The sequence below is a fragment of the Pinus tabuliformis genome, chromosome J (assembly GCF_031772625.1).
Source record: "Pinus tabuliformis cultivar Carrire ecotype Pingquan chromosome J, CPIR1, whole genome shotgun sequence".
NCBI classification, from domain to species: domain Eukaryota; kingdom Viridiplantae; phylum Streptophyta; class Pinopsida; order Pinales; family Pinaceae; genus Pinus; species Pinus tabuliformis.
The window spans coordinates 796,718,705-796,737,414 of NC_142295.1; positions in this window are offsets into that span (position 1 = coordinate 796,718,705).

An 18,710-nucleotide genomic window follows, 5' to 3' on the forward strand; every position below is an offset into this window, starting at 1 on the left:
CTCTAGATAGGGGTTTTTCCTTGGCTATTCGCCTACATCTGGTGTCTTTGAACTTCGTGTTATGGTTTTGGTAATTTCTTGATGAACTAAGTTAAAAAAAGAACAAAAGAAAGTTAATAAGAACATAAGAATATCACAAGTAATTATCAATATAAAGAAAATCTTTCTGCCTTTCTGATTTTCCAACATGGTATTAGAGCTAAGGTGAAGAAGAAGGAAAAGGAAAACTGAAGATCTATTGAAATGAGAATAAAGAGTTTTAAGAAGTCTGAATAAGGGTCATCAAGGAAAAGGATCATATAAGAAGTAAAGCCTATTATCTTCAAGAACAATGTCTAACTCAATGAAGGGAGAAAACAAATTAGAAGGAGCATCTAATTATAGGGCATGGAAAAATATGATAGATCTCATCCTCGAGAAGAATAAAGTCTTGGATCTAGTCAAAGGAAAAGTAAAGAAGCCTACAAATGAATTAAGTGATGTAGAAAAGGTAAAGTTAACAGAAACAAATATATTTGCCATGATCCTAATGATGGGTGGAATAAAGGACAACCTCATCCCATATATATCCAACATAGATTCTGCTAAAGAGATGTATGAGGCCTTATCCAAATTGTTCACAATCAAGAATATTGGTCAAATTGCAAGTCTTAAGAATGAACTAAGAACTATGAATATTACAAAGGAGGAAACTGTGGCATCCTTCTTTGTAAGGATAGCTAGAATTAGAGATGAAGTCTAGGCAGTAGATGAGATAGTTCCTGAAAATGAGCTTGTAATCACTGCACTTCTATGATTGCCAACATATTGGAGTTCCTTTTCATAAGGTATCATCACTTGGAAGGAAACTCCTACATCCAAACAATTATGGAATGCATGTTGTCAAGAAGAAGTTAGAATTTCATTAGTAAGCAACAAAGAGAATGAAGAGGAGAAAATTTCAAATGCTTATTCTTCTCATCACAAGAACGAAGGAACCTTCAAGAAGTCTAAAGGATCTAGAAGGAAGGTATACCTATCCAAGATAAAATGCTACAATTGTCACAAGATGGGTCACTATAGAAATCATTGTCCTAACAATCTGAGGAATAAAAAGAAAAACAAGGATCAAGAAAAAGTTGTCGAAGAAGGATCTCCAAAGAAGAACAAGGCTGAAGAATTGGAAATAAAAGACTTATACTACTAAGCCCATCTACGCTAAAGTTTTGAATTATTTTCCTTTATGCTTTGATTTCTAGTATTTGTAGGTTTAACATGCTTTGGAAAAATATTTTTGAATTGTTTTGATACAGTTATAGGTATCCCTCGAGATTCAATTGAGAGGGATCCCTCGCCATTTTTCAAAGATAAGTATCTTACTCCTTGTATTATCCTTTTTATATTTGGTTTCCTTCTCTTATCTAAATGAGGTTGTAGTAGATGCTAATAACATTTCTTTTCATATTTTCCTTGTTTAGGAAAAGCTTGTTGATATGCTCGAGGGCTATGGAGAAGATCTTACAAGATAAAACATGATAGAAGTTCTATTGGAATTGAAGTCCTATAAGGTTTGTCTAAACAACTCAAAGGTATGTTTTATACCATAATCTTTTTTTCTTCATGATAAAGGTACATTCATTCATTCTAATAAATCTGCTTTACGTTACTAACAAGTGTTATGTCTAGGACCTTTGAATCATAAAGATTCTTATTTGGGTGATTAATCATTAGATTGAATCTAGCCTTGTTAAAATCATCATGTTTGTGGAACCATAAAAGGTTATTTGTAAAACCCTAACCTAAGGGTGTGTCAATGCTAATGTGAAAAACCCTAGCCTACTTAGCATTACTAATGAAATCTAGAAAATACTATTCTTTTGATGTTTGGGGTTTTGATGGTAATTTCATGTTTGGGGCTTTAGTATTGTCATGGAAACCCTAGTCCTCTAGGGTTAGATGGTAATGCATTCCTAGACCTTGAGGTTTTGGTAAATTATGGTTTATGAGAAAAACCCCTATAATATCTAGAGTAAGATCCTAGGAATGCAACCCTAGGTGTATGTTTGTCAATCTGATCAAAACCCTAGCCTAATCAAGATTGTTATATGTCTGACTTTAAATTTGTGTCTTGGGATTACTTAATGGATATCGATATGCTTTTGCATTATTAGGAAATCCTATATATGTATATGTGCTAACCTAATTGTTGAAGCTCATAGTATCTAAATTCTAGGGTTTGTAACTAAGCCCTAGTAGAAGTTGTTCATTATGATGATAAAATCTAGGGTTTACAACAAACCCTAGTAGAAGTTGGTCATATCATTGAAACCTTAGATTGTGCTATGCTTGGTTTTATTTGTTGACATCTAAGGCTTAGTGTATCTTAGTATGGAATCTAGGATTTGCATTAAATCTTAGTAGAAGTCTAACATATAAATTCTGAAAATTATTAAATGCATTATAGAATTGTAATTGTTTGAATTTATTCTAGGGCTTGCAATATATTATAAGAAGATTATGTCCTATCTCTGAAAGAAATATTAAGACCCTAGATATAATGAGACTGATATCTTTATTGAGTTACTGATGTGATATAGGGTTTCCAACCCGAGCAAGAAGATGAAGTTTAAAAGTATGTGTTTCTTGTTGATGCTTCCAAGTTTAGGTATTTGATGCTTCCATGATTATGATATAGTTAAATTTATGCTTCTATATATGTATTTGGTTGTACTTTCTATTTAAGTTGTGCAACTACATACTCTTCAATATGTTGAAGATATTCGTAAGTAAAGTTGATTTGATTGATAAGCATGGCAATGGAAGTCATATGAATCAAGATGAATATGATAAGAAGGATTGAAGCCATGAAAGATTCTCCGGTGTAATAGAAAGTAGTTGATATCCCTAAGTTAAGAGGGAGCCTGGATAAAGGAAATTTTATATCTCCTAAGTTGAGAGGGAGGACATATTATAGTCATGATGAACACCTTAAAGAAGGAGAATGTATATTGGGGTGTTGTTGAAAGAAGGAAAGCTGGATTTGATTGTAAAATATGTTGTTGCATATAAAGTAGGAAGTTGTATGGTTGAGGAAACTTCTGTTAAGATTCGTTTAGGAAGCCTCTAAGTCCTACTATGATAAATGGTTAAGTAACATCAAGATGATTGAAGACCCCGAAGGTTTGTGCTTACTTGAAAATTTGTTACTGATTGGGGTTGTGATTGTTCAAGTAAATCTCTCGAAGTTTTGGAAGCATGCTTGATGTTACCGATCTATTTGATTAGGAGAGATTTGATGTGTTGAGGCATTGTGTGTAACAAAAAATTCCTAGGAGGACATCTGGTCGAAATGTGTGTTGATGTCTAGTTCTCGAAGTAGGGAGGGTGGCGTTGGTCATAGATCTCTGACCTTGCATTACACACCTAGTTCCCTGGGGTGATGGCTAGGAAGTAATCCTAATGGTATTTAGAGAGGTTGAAAGCTTTAGTTCATCTTAGTCCCACCCAGATAGATTTCCATGGTCAGAAATCTAGTTTGTGGCATTGTGTGTGCCTAAAATCTTCATGGTTCATGTGTTTTTAGGTCTTTCATGTACTTCTATATATATTTGTAAGTATGAATACATCCCTAGTTAAGAGGGAGTGTTGAAGAATGTAACTAGGTTCAATCTTGATAATTTTATTTAAGTCATAATGAGATGTATTTATCAAAAGAAAAAATAAAATTGTTATTATTATCATTATTATTATGAATTATTAAAGCATGGGTTTCATGCTTGTGTCGTCATGTTTTAGGTCAAATTCCCCATTGAGGACTTCCAGGTTTTATATTAAGTCATTAGAGTCATTGTCCATTTAACGAGACCCTTCTTGGGCTTTTGAATCATGTAAAAATAATTATTATTGAGTCACATCCACACCAATTTGGCCCTTACCTCATCAAGTTTACCTACATGAGGGTAATTCAAACTCCGGAAAAGGCTATAAATACAGTGTAGTTTTATTCATTTGGAGGTGGATCACACAAGTTTGATATACAAGCAGTAGAAGCAGAAAAGTGCAAAATTCCAAGAAAAGAAGGAGAATTGCATAAGAAGGATAAAAGTCGAAGTTTTGGGCTATCTCTCTCCCTCATTCATATGAACTTACTGGGTTACTACTGGGGTTGAAGATATGCTATTGGAGAATTAAAATTTATACTGTTGGGTCGAAGTTTTGTTGCTGGGAAGATCGAATTCTATCGCTACAAGATCAAAGTGTTAGGTCGAAGTTGCTGCTGGAAGGTTATTATTTGTAGAAGAAAGGAAGGGATGAATTGGTGATTGGAGGAAGTCTGTGTCTAGGTCAAGGAGTCTTGGATCATCTTGTGAAACTATTAAAGTAATAGTTGTTGTCTGGGTTTTCCCCTAGATAGGGGTTTTTCCCTGGTCGTCTGCCTACATCTGGTGTCTTTGATCTTCGTGTTATGATTTTGGTAATTGTTTGATGAACTAAGTTAAAATAATAACACAATAAAGTTAATAAGAACATAAGATATCACAAGTAATTATCAATATAAAGAAAATCTTTCAGCCTTTCTGATTTTCCAACAACATGAAAGTTGTTAGACTAAATATTACACTTTGGGGGGGGGGGGGGTGTGTGTGTGAATCAATGTAATGGAAAATTTCCATCAATTTAAACAATTCACCAATTAATCAAAACAGTCGCCATAATTATGCATCATTAAATAACATCATCGCATCATCATAATAAGGCACTATATGTACGTGGAAACCCTTGCGGGAGGAAATCACAAATTATTTTTATCTTCTTCAATTTAATTACATAGATTTGCAGGCAACAACCTATTGGAGCCACCCAACCCCAAAAATAAATTTATAGGCATTAACCCCCAATATGGGCAAGAACCCACTTGTTGTAGACTACAACCTTATTGAGGCACTAACCTCTGATAGAGGAACCCACCTCCTTCACAAACCAGTGGACTACGTTTCTCAATTTTTAGACTGGATCCATAAGCACCAAAACAAATATATGTATTCAGAAGCTGGCCATACTAATTTTGTCACAACTTGTTCTTCAATCTGTATCCATAACCAATATTGTCACAACCTATTCATAAATCTACAAACATAACTTATGTCCTTGATCTTGTTTTAATCAGCAATACAAAAACGTGCCCATAAGCCCCAAAACATAACAACAAGAAAAGGTGGCTTTATGACAACACAAACATATCACCATGGTGCTTCATGTCCCCTTGTAAGATCACATCAAAATCCTTATCATTTCCCCTTTTCCAAAATTCAATTTGTCTTAAAAATCACCACAAAAAAATAATAAACTATATCACAAATTAATTGTTCGACAAAATTTCCCTTTCAGGGTACATTATACAAAATGCCCTTTTTTGGTGCTACTAAGTTCACCTTAAAGGGCTCAACAAAATTCCCTTTTTCAGCACACCAATAACCCCCAATAATAAAAAAGGCAACCTCTTTTGGATCGAACCCATGACCTCCCACATAAAAACCATAACCAACTACAAATTTGACTTTGAAGTACGCTCTGTTATACCATGGCTCGCAACTATCTTTATTTCCAACCCATATATGTGTGCCACAAAATTAATCCCTTTGCGGACTTGTAACCATAGACCAATGATCAAGTCATATGTACAAGCTACATAATGAAGCCCTCTATGGGATTGAACCCGAAACCATAGAAAAAGTGAAAACCACCAACGAACCTTCACAAACCACAAAGCCATCGATCAAGTCATATGCATAAGTCTCAGAACGAAGCAAATCTTGTCACCAATGAACCTTTGCAAACAATAGAGCTAGGGATTAAGTCATATATATATAAGCCACATAATGAAGCAATTTATATCACTAATGAACCTTCCCAAACCACAAAACCAATGATCAAGTCATATGTATAAGCCATATAATGAAGCAAGTCACATTAGCAATGAACATTTGGAAACCATAGAACGAATTATTAAGTCATATGCATAAGTCATAGAATGAAGCAAGTTTAACCTTCACAAACCATAGAGTTAGCAATCAACATGTGTTTTGAATATAATGTGAGTTCATGTTATTTCATGCTGTAGCAGGATCATATATATATATATATATAGACATACACACACACATGATTCATCCAACCGTTATGCCTTGGGGCCAACCATACAACCTTTCCATTTAACCACAACTTAATTTCCACGTTATGAGCCTTAGTCACTTAGGGCTTACCCCTTGTGCCATATGGCTTAATCTTTGGGGGTCATTACTTGACCGTGTGGTGATGGAAGCATGACATAATCATGCCATGTGGTGCCCAATGAGTGATTCCACATGTTACCTAAAAACAAGCCGATTGGTCACCAAGTTGCCATTTGTACCTGCCACGTGATAGTCATCCATACTGCCAAATAACCTTGTTGACATAATCATGCTGACATGTCATACTAATACTAGGCCACACTTTTCTACTAATGTCATCATCAAGTTGACATGTCATGCCTATGTGGGGGCACCCGTATCATTTAATAGTGTGCAATTTCACACCCTGTCTGTCGTAGATATTCTTTCACTCAATCATCGCCTTTGGATCTGCTAGAAGATGTGCGATGTTTAACCCATTAAATATTATGCAATTTGGGCACCTCTTCCGATTGCTTATGGAAAGCTCGATCTATTCTGTAACATGCAAGAATTTTAACAAATTTGTGGTTTCCCCCTTTTACCTTTTTTCCCATAGTTGCACTTCAAACTGTCATAGCTTCTCATCCAAGAGGATATTTTCCAAGTGTAGTATATCATTAGAAATCTCTCGACAAGACCTATTCATCCAGACGACCCCCATACTCATTTTATCATCATAAATTTAATAAATACTCAAAATTATTGAGGATGACACTGGTTATCATCCTCAAGCTCTCATACCTCCTTTGACATCAATGAAAATGGTTGTCATCCAATGATTGCTCAAGTTGTCATGCCTCCTTTGATATAATCAATGACACTATTTTTCATCAATGACAATGAAATGCCCACCAAAAGTAACCATAACCAATTACCATAGAATAAACATAAATGAGGCCATAACAATCAATTTCATCCCATGTAATTTTGAATAATTCCTTCACATTAATAAATGTCAATCTCACGTACATAAGTAGTTGTTAAATATATGAGATCTAGGAATACACATAAAAAAACAATGAGGGGTTCTTGGAGCTCTGCAACCCTAATGGTCACGCGGCCATGAGGTAGGCAGCACAGAAAACCTCGAAAACAAGCAGACAGGCACGGAAAACGAAGCAGACAAGAGGCACAGAAATGATAGAGGAAGTCAAGAGGGGAGAGATCCCCTCCTACAGAGACACAATGACGGGCGAGGGAACAAGCAACAACAAACTAGAGGAAGAGAAGAGGACAATGGGACGAGTCTTAGGAGCAAGATGGTAGGCAGGAAGCAAAGGAAAATGCTTACCATGCGCAACAGAAAAACCGAGATTTGTTATCCCTATGAACAAACTCGAGCGTTACAGAAGTTACATGAAGGACCATGCATTAATATGCAAGTTCATCGGTGTCTGGCCATCCGAGAAAGACCTGACAAGATGGATACAACAGAAATGGCAACCCCGTGGCCACATAGAGCTAAAGCTAGGTGCACACAGATTCTTTACGGTAATCTTCTCAAACCTGCAAGATAAAGAAAAAGTGTTTGAAAATGGTCCATATTTTCATAATAATGCAGGTTTATTTATGAGGTACTGGGAGGAATGCTATAACCCAGACAAAGAAAAATTCCTAGCAGTGCCCGTGTGGGTAAGATTGTTTGGATTACCCATGGATTTTTGGGACCTAGAGATCCTGGAAGGAATAGGGAATATAATAGGTAGCTTTGTTAAAATAGCAGAATCAACTAAGAAAGGAAGATATACATCCTATGCAAGGATCTGCGTATATATGAACATTGCGAACCCTATACCAGGAGCAGTAGAACTAGAATACCACGAAGAGGTGTGGCAACAGGCACTGGACTACGAACACATTCCTTTTAGATGCAGAAAATGCCATGAATATGGGCACCTCTACAAGGAATGCCCCCTTAATGCCGAGGAGGAAGAATGAAAGACCAAGCAACAGAGGAAAAACACAGAAGATAATGAAGGGTTCCAAGAGATAAAAAACAGGAAAAGACCTACAAAGGAAACCCTAAAGGACGGAAGAAAAGAACCACCAGTCAAAACAAATAAGGCAAACAGGTTTGAAATCCTACAGGTAGAAGAAGAAGATACAGAGATCCGAGTAATGGACTATCAAGAGGAAAAAGAACAGGAAGGCAAACTAAGTCAAGACACGAACAACACTAAACAAAAAACCTAAAGAGAAACAGGGGAAAAGGCTGGAAAAGAAAAGGAGGATAAACATGATAATTAAGTAATGGAAATAGATATCAGCAAAGGGGAAGACCCAACATAAGAAGAAGAAATTCTGAGGAAAATTTTGGAAAAATGGAGGTATCTAGATGAGAGGTTTATCCTAGAAGAGGATAAAAAAATATACAAGGAAATCTTCCAAAAATATAAAGAAAATAAGGAGCAAGGAAACACAGGCATGAATGAGCAACTAGGAATACAACCTGAAAAAAACCAAGAACAACAAAGTAAAGGTAAAGGAGGAAAAAAAAGAGGAAGAAAGAATCTTTAGGAGTCAATACAAGTAATGGGAGAAATGTTAGTTAATACGAGAAGAGTAGTACCACTCTCAACGGTCTTCCATCAAACCACCCCACCTACCAATGATAATAACATCCTGGAATATTAAGGGTCTTAATAGCAAGGGTAAGCAGAGATACATAGAAGAAAGGATCAAAAGAGAAAAACCCCAAATCATGCTACTTCAAGAAACAAAAATAATAGGGGGGGAAATGGAGGAGATTCTCAAAAAAATTAAGCCTACTTACGAGTGCATGACACTTGATGCAAAAGGGAGTGCAGGGGGAATCACAATCTTGTGGAACCCTGCAGAAGTTGCTGCAGACCATTGGATAGGAATGAAGAGGATCCTCTCAGGGAGATTTAGACTGATAGGTCACAGAGACTGGTTCTTAGTATCGGCGGTTTACGGGCCTCATATAACGGTGGAAAGAGAGGCCTTCCTCACACATCTGCAATGGTTGGGAAACATGCACACAGAAAAACTGTGGGTGATAGCGGGAGATTTTAATATGATCACTTCAAAAGAGGAAAATAAGGGAGGACTGCAACGGGAGGATGCAGACATGGAAAGATTTAGGGAAACCCAGGCATCCCTAAAAATGATTGATATAAACACCATTAATGGAAAATACACCTGGAATAATAGAAGAGGAGGTAGCAGGCAGATAGCTTCCAGATTGGACAGGTTCTTAGCAACATAACACTTTCTTGGGAAAGACATATTTTATGAAGCAACTATCCTACCATGCCAAGGATCAGACCATTGGCCCATAAAACTAGAAATTGCCACGAACAATCAAAACCAAAACAAACCTTTCAGGTTTGAAGCCTTTTGGCTATGAGACCCAACCTTCATAGAAAAAATGGAGAACTGGTGGCAGATTAGTGAGGAGGAAATAAAAGGAAAGAACAAGATGCACACACTCCAATTAAGATTAAAGGAGTTAAAAGGTAAAATCAAGAATTGGAATAGAGAAGAATTTGGAAACATTCAAAAGGACCAAGAAAAGCTACAAATAGACATGATAAGGATACAACAACAAATTATAGAAGAAGGGAGAATAGAGGAACTAGCACAGGAAGAAGGAAGGGTTTTAAACAGACTGGAGGAACAAAGAAAACAGGAGGAAATTCTGTAGAGACAAAAGTCAAGAGTATAATGGCTGAAAGAGGGGCAAAGAAACACAAAATTATTCCACAGAGCCATGCAACAACACCGGCAACAGAACATAATTTTTTCCTTAAGAGATACCCAAGGTAACAGGGTAACTCAGAAAGAGGAAATGGAAAGACTATTGATACAACACTTTAAAGGCATATTGACGGAGACACAAAGCAATAGAGAAGAGGAGATAAAAAAAATAAGTCAATACATCCCTAAAAAGGTGAATATGGAGCAAAACATGGCCCTCCTAAGGGTAATCACTAAAAAAGAGGTAGAGGAGACAATGAAGACAATGGCCAAGAACAAAGCCCCAGGCCTGGATGGATTTACAACAGAATTTTTCCAAGCAACCTGGAGTTTTATGAAGCAAGACATAGTAAATGCAGTGGAAGAATCAAGATGCAATAAAAGAATGCACCTAGCATGGAACGCAACCTTCCTAGCATTGATACCGAAGCTAGGAAAGGCGGATAAACCCCAGAGTTTTAGACCAATAGCACTATGTAATGTAATATACAAAATTCTAGCCACCATAATGGTGAAAAGATTACAATCAATACTCCCAGAACTAATAGCAAAAGAACAAACAGGGTTTGTGAAAGGAAGACAGATAGTGGATGGAATCATAGTCGCACAAGAGGCGATTCACTCACTGAAAAATTCGAAATACAAAGGAATGATGATCAAACTCGACCTAGCAAAAGCTTACGACAAATTCAGCTGGGAATATCTCCAAAGAATATTAAAGCTTATGGGTTTGATGACAGATGGACTGAATGGATAATGTCCATGATATCCACTCCAAGTATGTCCATATTGTTGAATGGAACACCTACAGAAACCTTCAAGCCGTCCCACGGGCTCAAACAGGGAGACCCACTGTCACCTTTCCTGTTCATAATAGCAGCTGACAGTTTGGGCAGATTAATAAAAGCAAGCATAAGCAGTGGAAAATTTAAAGGCCTTAGATTATGGGGAGAAGAATTAACTATTACACATCAACAATTTGTAGATGATGTAATGATGTATAGTCAAGCTAATCTTAAGGAAGCGAAGAAACTACTGGAAATCCTTGAAGAGTTCACAAATGCATTAGGAACAAAGATAAACAAGGATAAAACAGAAATATTCTTCTTCAATAACCCAATGTTGTCACAAGCATTCCTAGCCAGAACAATGGGGTTCAGAATTGGGAAGTTCCCCACCAAATATCTGGGAGTACAGCTGAGCGACAAGCAGAATAGAATAGCGAACTGGGGAGGCCTGATAGGGAAAATCCAGAAAAGAATGGATAACTGGATGCTTAGAACGCTAAATATACCAAGTCGCCTTATCCTCTTGAAGTCAGTCCTCCAAGCTATACCAATATACCAAATGGCCAGTCAAGCTATCCCAAAAACTATATGTCAAAAAATGGTGGAAATTTTCAAAAAATTTCTATGGCAAGGAATAAGAAAAACTAAAAAGTGGGTGTTGCTCTCATGGAAATGGCTGAGAAAATCTGTAACAGAAGGGGGTCTAGGGTTGAGGGATCCTTACATATTAAACCAAGTCATGGGTGCAAAACTATGGTGGAGGTGGATTCAAGGAGGAGAAGACCTATGGAAAATGTTATGGGAAAAGAAATATGAGATGGCAAGGTCTCCTGAAGGCAAACTCCGAAGCCAATCAGAAAAGAAAGGCTCAGCCATTTGGAACCTAGCAAGGTTAAATAGGGACCTGATAAGAGAACACAGTTTCTGGGAAATTAGGGAGGGCGACAAAGAAAACTTCTGGCAGGAGGCGTGGCAGCAGCGAGAAACCCTCAACCAGCAACCACAACTCCAAGACATTCAACAGTTCACCACCAAAATAGAGGAAGATGCAGTCAGAAACTATTGGTTACCTAAACAGGACGGTTAGTGGAGAAAATGGAAAATGAAAAACGACTGGCAAGAAGCACCAAAAACAGAACATTGGGAAAATTACCAAAAGGAAATGGAGACAAGGAAAATTGCAGTCAAAGATGGTCCAGACATAATAAGGTGGGGAAAACACATCAAAGGACTGTTTATGATAACAAAAGGATATCATATAAAGGCTAGAAGAACCAGCAACCCAGACATAAAAAAATGGGATAGAATCTGGCAATTAAAAGTTGGCCAAAAGTGGCGTTATTTGCTTGGATATTGTTGCACGGGCGAGCCTTAACCGGGGACCAATTGAGAAGGAAGGGGATGCATGGACGTTCGCACTGTGCCCTATGCCAGGACCAAGAAGAAACTATGGAGCATGTGGCAAACTCCTGTAGCATCAGCAACAACTTGTGGCAAAACCACCATCAGCTCTTCGAGATTAGTGATAGGAAAACTGGTAGCATAACCACAACAGTAGAGAAATGGAGGAGCAAGCCATACCGCAACATAATCTTGAACCGAGCCTGGAATCTCTCCATAGGATTCCTCTTGTGGAACCTATGGAAGGCAAGAAATCGGGTGATATTTAGGGAAGATGAAAAAGCCAAAGAGGAAATATGGAGTGAAACCATAAAGAACATTCAAGAAACAATAATCCTTGAAAAATGGAACGAGGAACATTGGAAGACCGATGCAACAGAGACACGCATTATGGACCGCCTGCAAATCAAAGCAAGCACAACATGCATGACAGGAAGAAAACACAAGGTAGGTAATGCAAGAGCTGAAGACCGCTATAGGAATCCGCCACAGGGATTCACCAAGCTAAACTTCGATGGCGGGGCAAAAGGCAACCCAGGAGAGGCCGGAATAGGAGGGATATTCAAATATGATGGAGGGAAAATCTATTGGGTCTATGTGATGGATTGTGGAAATGCCTCCAACAATGAAGTAGAATTCCACGCACTAAACAGGGGATTAGAAATAGTGATCAGGGAAGGGTACTAAAGCCTGCAGAGAGAAGGCGACTCGATGCTAGTGATAGAAACAGTCAAGCAACTACAACAGGGAGTTCCAGCAGAGAAACTGAGTAAAAGTGGGTGGATGACATGGATAGTAACAGAAATAAGCCATCAATTGAGGAAGGTAGCCTACACCATACCTTATCATGTGAAGCGCAAAGGAAATGCTCATGCAGTAACCTTGCAAATTGGGGATGTCAGAAAGGAGAGCAACAAATGGACGTGAGCGCGGAAGAGATTCATCAGAAAGAGGAAATGGGACAACTGCTCCAGATAATAGAACAAGACAGGCGCCAAAGTGAGCATCTAGAGAATTCGCCCGGATATGACGGGAGCAGAGAAGGACAAGGGTAGATGCAAGAGGGATAGAACAGGACAGAAATGGAACAGCAAAGGATAGACGAAATATCGGAGCCTGGTAGGATGACAGAGGGGGGCAGAGGAAGGACAGCCCCCGAGAACATGGGGTAGAGATGGCAAGGAATGGAAGAGGAGAGGGCAGGACAGCAAATTCGAGGATGGGCAGCGAGTTAATGCCAAGTGGCAGAGCGGAGTCAGCGACCCGACGGTAAGAGCAGCTGGGAGAGGGAAGAAGTAAATGAAGGATGGCGGATAGGACAGGTGGGCAGCATCCTAAGGCAGGAGGGAAGGGAGGACAACTGGTGGTAAAATCACGAAGGGGTAACAAGAAAAGGATAAAGCCTGAGGAACAGGGAAAATAAGCATATTGCATGCGGACGAGAAAGGAGAAAGGTGGTGAGAATGAAAGAGCAGACATCAAGCGGGAGTAGAAGGTGGTAGCGAAGCGTAGAACGGTAAAAGGGTATGTGACATTTCTTAACCCAATCTATGAAAAAGTAATCAGTGTGAATCACAGAGTAGGAATGAAGAATGTTATGCAGATTTGGGTTGATAATAGCAATTGTCATAGAAATCCTAGAGAAATGAAAGGAAATTACCATGAAGAGCTCTTGGGTGCCAAGGATGGAGAGAAAAGTAACATCAAGGGTGAGGAGTATGAGAGCAATGGCTTGCAGGACCCAATTTCACCTAACCCCCACCGTAGAATAGAGATCCTGGTGAATCATAGTCCAGGGAAAGGAAGAACGCATGCTGTGTTGAACAATGACAAAGGGGATAGGAAAATCCAAAACCCCGAGGGGATGGAGGTGCACCTCATGGTGAGGGGCGAAACCGTAGCTAGCCAAAATCTGGCTGACCATGCTGAAAGCTCCATAACAAAGAGAGGGGCCTACAACCCAACTCGCACAAGGAGCGAACTGTCGAGAAAGAAAAAGCACTCGAACCAGGAAAGGGCTTTTTGTATGAATTGGGCAAATCCAAGTAAACATGGGTACCCCAAAACCAAAAGAACTATAACGGCCATAGCAATTCCTATAAGGGAAGGAAACCAGAGGTTAGAAACTTAGGGAGTGGGTAACCGAAGGAGTGGAAAGAAGAGGGGGGGGGGCAGAAAACCCCTGGATAAAGATGCAAACTTAACTGATAGGACTGACAATTGTGTGTATTATGTGATAGGTCTCGCCTCAACACAGGGCAATACTGTGAATCAGAATGAAAAGAAACAGGCAAAGAGAGCTAAAGGCCAAGAGGAAAGAATAATGGCACCCAGGAGAAGTAAGAGGATGATTAAAAAAGAAGAAGGCACCAGTAGCAAAGGAAAGAAAAGGGGAAGGACGCCTGACAGTGAGCAAATGAAGAAAATCATAGACTCCTATATGGAAGGAAACCTGAAAGAGGTCAAAGACCAAATTTGGAGCTGGGAAAGAGATTTAAGAAAAAACCTCAGGTGCAAAGACTTACCCATGGAAGAATGGGAAGGAATGCTGCAGGACCCGGGGAGATCAAATGGTAGGCAATCGCTTTTCAAAAAGACATGGCAGCAATACTGGATCATGAAACACGTCATAGCCTGTGCTATGACTCTTCACCAAGAACACATGGAAGGCGAAGTTCTAGACAAACAGGAAAGAAGCAAGGAGAGAGACCCAGTTCGGGTTGAAATTCTCAAAGATATCGCGACTATACAGATCCAAACCTACAGGAATAATCTCGCACTGGGCCAGATCGAGCAGACTCTGACAGAGCTTAAATGGAAACTGACACAGGGACGTGAGCTTCCAGGCCTTGGGGTAAAGGCTTCAGGCCCTGGTGCAAAGGATTCAGTTCAGATAGCATCCTCGGATGAGGATTAGTATAGTTTAGAGTCTGAGTTTTGTCTTTGAATTTTGTTTTAGATGCAGAAAATAAGTAATTATGTTATGATCTGCAGAGACAATAGTAGAGACAAGCATTCTAGAAGTAGATGGTTTTTGATGAACTTATTCAAATTTTGGAATGGTTATAATGCTGACCAGTGGTCACCTAGTTTCCTTCGGGCAGGTGACTAACTGGAGGATATGGATGTAAATTTTTTTCTAAAAAAGTAAATATAGAGAGCTCTACAATGTTTACAAAAAAAAAAAAATGTCAATCTCCCAATTCTTGAAACCTTGGTGTAACCATTCCTTAAATTTAATTTGTAGATTCATGATAGCCTAGAGGGCTCTTAAACTTTAAGACAACATAATGAATTTAAACTTCTTAGTTTGACCATGGGTTATGTTGCATGGTTGTCCCAACTAAGGCATTCACAATATCATTCTAAGATTACCACACAAGAAATACCTTCATATATTCCTCACCCAATTTATAAAAAAAATTCAATTAACTCACTATTATTGTTGTCGCAAAAGAGATACTTATAATACATTAATTTAAAAGGCTCTAAAGGCCCCAATTCAATTTTACAACAAATTTACATATTTCATGAGTTCCTTGGTGATTTATTTAATTGGCTAATTCAAGTTTTTTGTGAAGAGTCTTGCAACTGAGTGTTCACTACAAAACATTAACATTTACTTTTTTAATTTGTTCCACAACTCAAATGGTACCATGTACCCTTGGAAATAGGTTTAAGGCATATTTGGCTTAGCTAGAGTATATCAAACTTTCATGGTTGAGACCCATTGAGATTCGTCCACAACCATTCAAGCATCATGGTTGTTGAAGCGGTTAAGAGATAAAATTGCTCTGCTCTTTCAACCATAAAATACCCTTACAATTACTCACTTTAAAAGTTAATTTCAAAGGGTTATATCCAATCACATTCAAGAGGCAACATTGAACTATTCACACATGAGATAAAATTTCAAATCAACAAGGAATAAAACATGAATTCACATTTTTGACAACATTCGTATGACTTCAAGTAGATAACACATAATAGTTTTGAAAGATAAATACACTTATATGAATTGATTTGAGATTTTCCAGAGACTAAAGAAGGGTGAGCCACTATCCATCCAACCATAAGCTCAACTATACATTAATTTCCTTTGTAGTTTTCCACCCCCAAACCAAATCATGATTCCATTAGGGAATAACTCACTTATTCTTCAACATGTAGAAATATGAAGGAAAATCTCATTCACATTTAGAAATCAACAAGTTGTCTTTCAACCCACCAAGCAAGGGAGCTTGCTTAGAGCCACGAGGGTCACCAAAACTAGTTTTCATAGAATAAGGAAATCATTTCTATGCCCTAGTAGTCCCTTAGCACCCTTGCCTCTCAATTTCTTTGTGTTCATTCAACTAGAAACCCATAAATTCACAACCCTCTTTTCCAATTTGAATTAAAGACCCTTATGCTTGATTTCTTCAACCATAAAATGGATTTAATAATTCTTCTCCATTCTACTACCATTCAAAAGTTATTTTGTCACAAATTATCATCTATATTTGGTCCCCAAGCCCATTCATGTGCATCCCCTCTTCTCTGCACACGATAATAACCTATTTTATTCCTTCAACCCCAATATTTTGTGAGTCAAAATCAAATTTTTGAGGGTCCAATTCTAATTTCTCTAGAACGGTGCTTTTCCCATACTTCTAGGACAATCCTATACCACTTCCATCTATTCTCATAACTTAGGAAGTTGGTAGTTAAACTACCAATTCCCATCTTAACTAATATATGAGAAAACAGGAAAACTTGGAAAATAATTTTGGGCAACATATTTTTATGGTAATAAATTTCCTAACCCCCCCTCACAGTTCCCTCTCATGGCACTAAAATTTGTGGAAGAATTCCCTATTCATCTAACTGTAGCAGTATTTTAAAATAAAACATATTTTCATAATTCAATATTTTATCAAAATATCCATGCTTTCACCTCCAACAATACAAGTCACACTTACAATTACAAAACATGGTCCAAATTGGGGTGTTACAATCCCTCCTCCTTAAAGGATCATTGTCCTCAATGTTGTGTACACCAAACATAAATGGATATGTCATTTTCATAACATCCTCCAATTCCCATGTGGCCTCATCTTCTCCAAAGTGTTTTATATTGTGCCTTGACCTACAGGATGACTCAATTATGGATCAAGGCCTTCTTCCTTTCAAGTATTCATTGAGGATCTAGCTAAAAATATCTTTAGGTTCCACTTTAATCACAACCCAATCAATGATTATCATCGTGCACATATTTCTTAAGCAAAGGTACATGAAATACATTATGTATTTTAACAATAGGAGGTAAGGAAAGATTGTATTCTACTTGCACCACTCTCTCTATGATCTCAAAGGGACCACAATAACATGTTTCCAACTTGGCACATGCTCCCATTTTCAAAGAAATTTTCTTTAGTTTGATCCTAGTATACACAATATCTCCTACTTGAAACTCCTTTTGAGTTTTGTTCTGATCTACATAAGTTTTATGTCTATCCTGTGCCACTTTCAAATTCTACTTGATCTTTTTCACCTCTCATTCCATTTCTTTTAATAGGTCTGGTCAAGGTGTGATTCAATCCACTAGATTATCCCTGTTGATTGGGATATTACACTTTCTACCATATAATGACTCAAATGGACTCATTTTTATTAAATCATGATAGCCATTGTTATAGGAAAGCTCTACAAGAGGTAAGTAGTCTTCCACTTCTTAGGTTGATGCATAACATACATCCTTAACTTATTATCCAACACTATGTTCACCCTTTTTTTTACCCATTTGTCTACATATGGTAGGTTGTGTTGAATGCAAACTGTGTCCCAAAACCTACAAAATAAGATTTCCAATATTTGAAGCAAACTTGGCATCCCAATCAGATATGATTATCTTGGGCATGCCATGGAATCTTAAAATTTCTTTCATGAAAATATTGGCAATATCAATTTCTTTTTAGGTTGATTTCATGGGTATAAAGTGAGTTTATTTACTCAATTTATCCGCCACCACCACAATTTCATCATATTTCTTTGTGATCCTTGGTAAACTAGTGATGAAGTCCATATATATGACTTCCCACTTATGTTAACAATGTAAACTTTGAAACGGGAACTCTGGCAAAAAAACCCTGAAAAAACATCAAAAACAGTGCTAAAAACGAAAAGTGTGTATACTAGAACGATAGTTTTTTTTTTAAGGGTCAATTTTGAACATGTTTTAAAAATGGCAGTGAAAACGAAATTTTCGTGCAAAATACAGCTTGAAAACGAAAAAGTGATGATACTGGAACGATGATTTTTTTAGGGTCATTCTTCAAAATTTTAAAAAAACGCTAGAAAAACCAAATTTTTATGTGCCAAACAAAGTTGTTAGATAAGGAAAAAACACACTAATGTTTTTGGTAGAATATCATTTTTCTTTCTAAGTATAAATTCAACATGTTCTCAACCATAACATGCTAGATACAAAAGAAATTTAAATTTCTTCAACTATAAAATTAAAAAACCATGACATTATGAACAAATTACATCACTAAATGAATTCAAAAGTCATTATTTGTATATTGAATAAAACATACATTATATCTCTAATTTAATGTTGCATTGT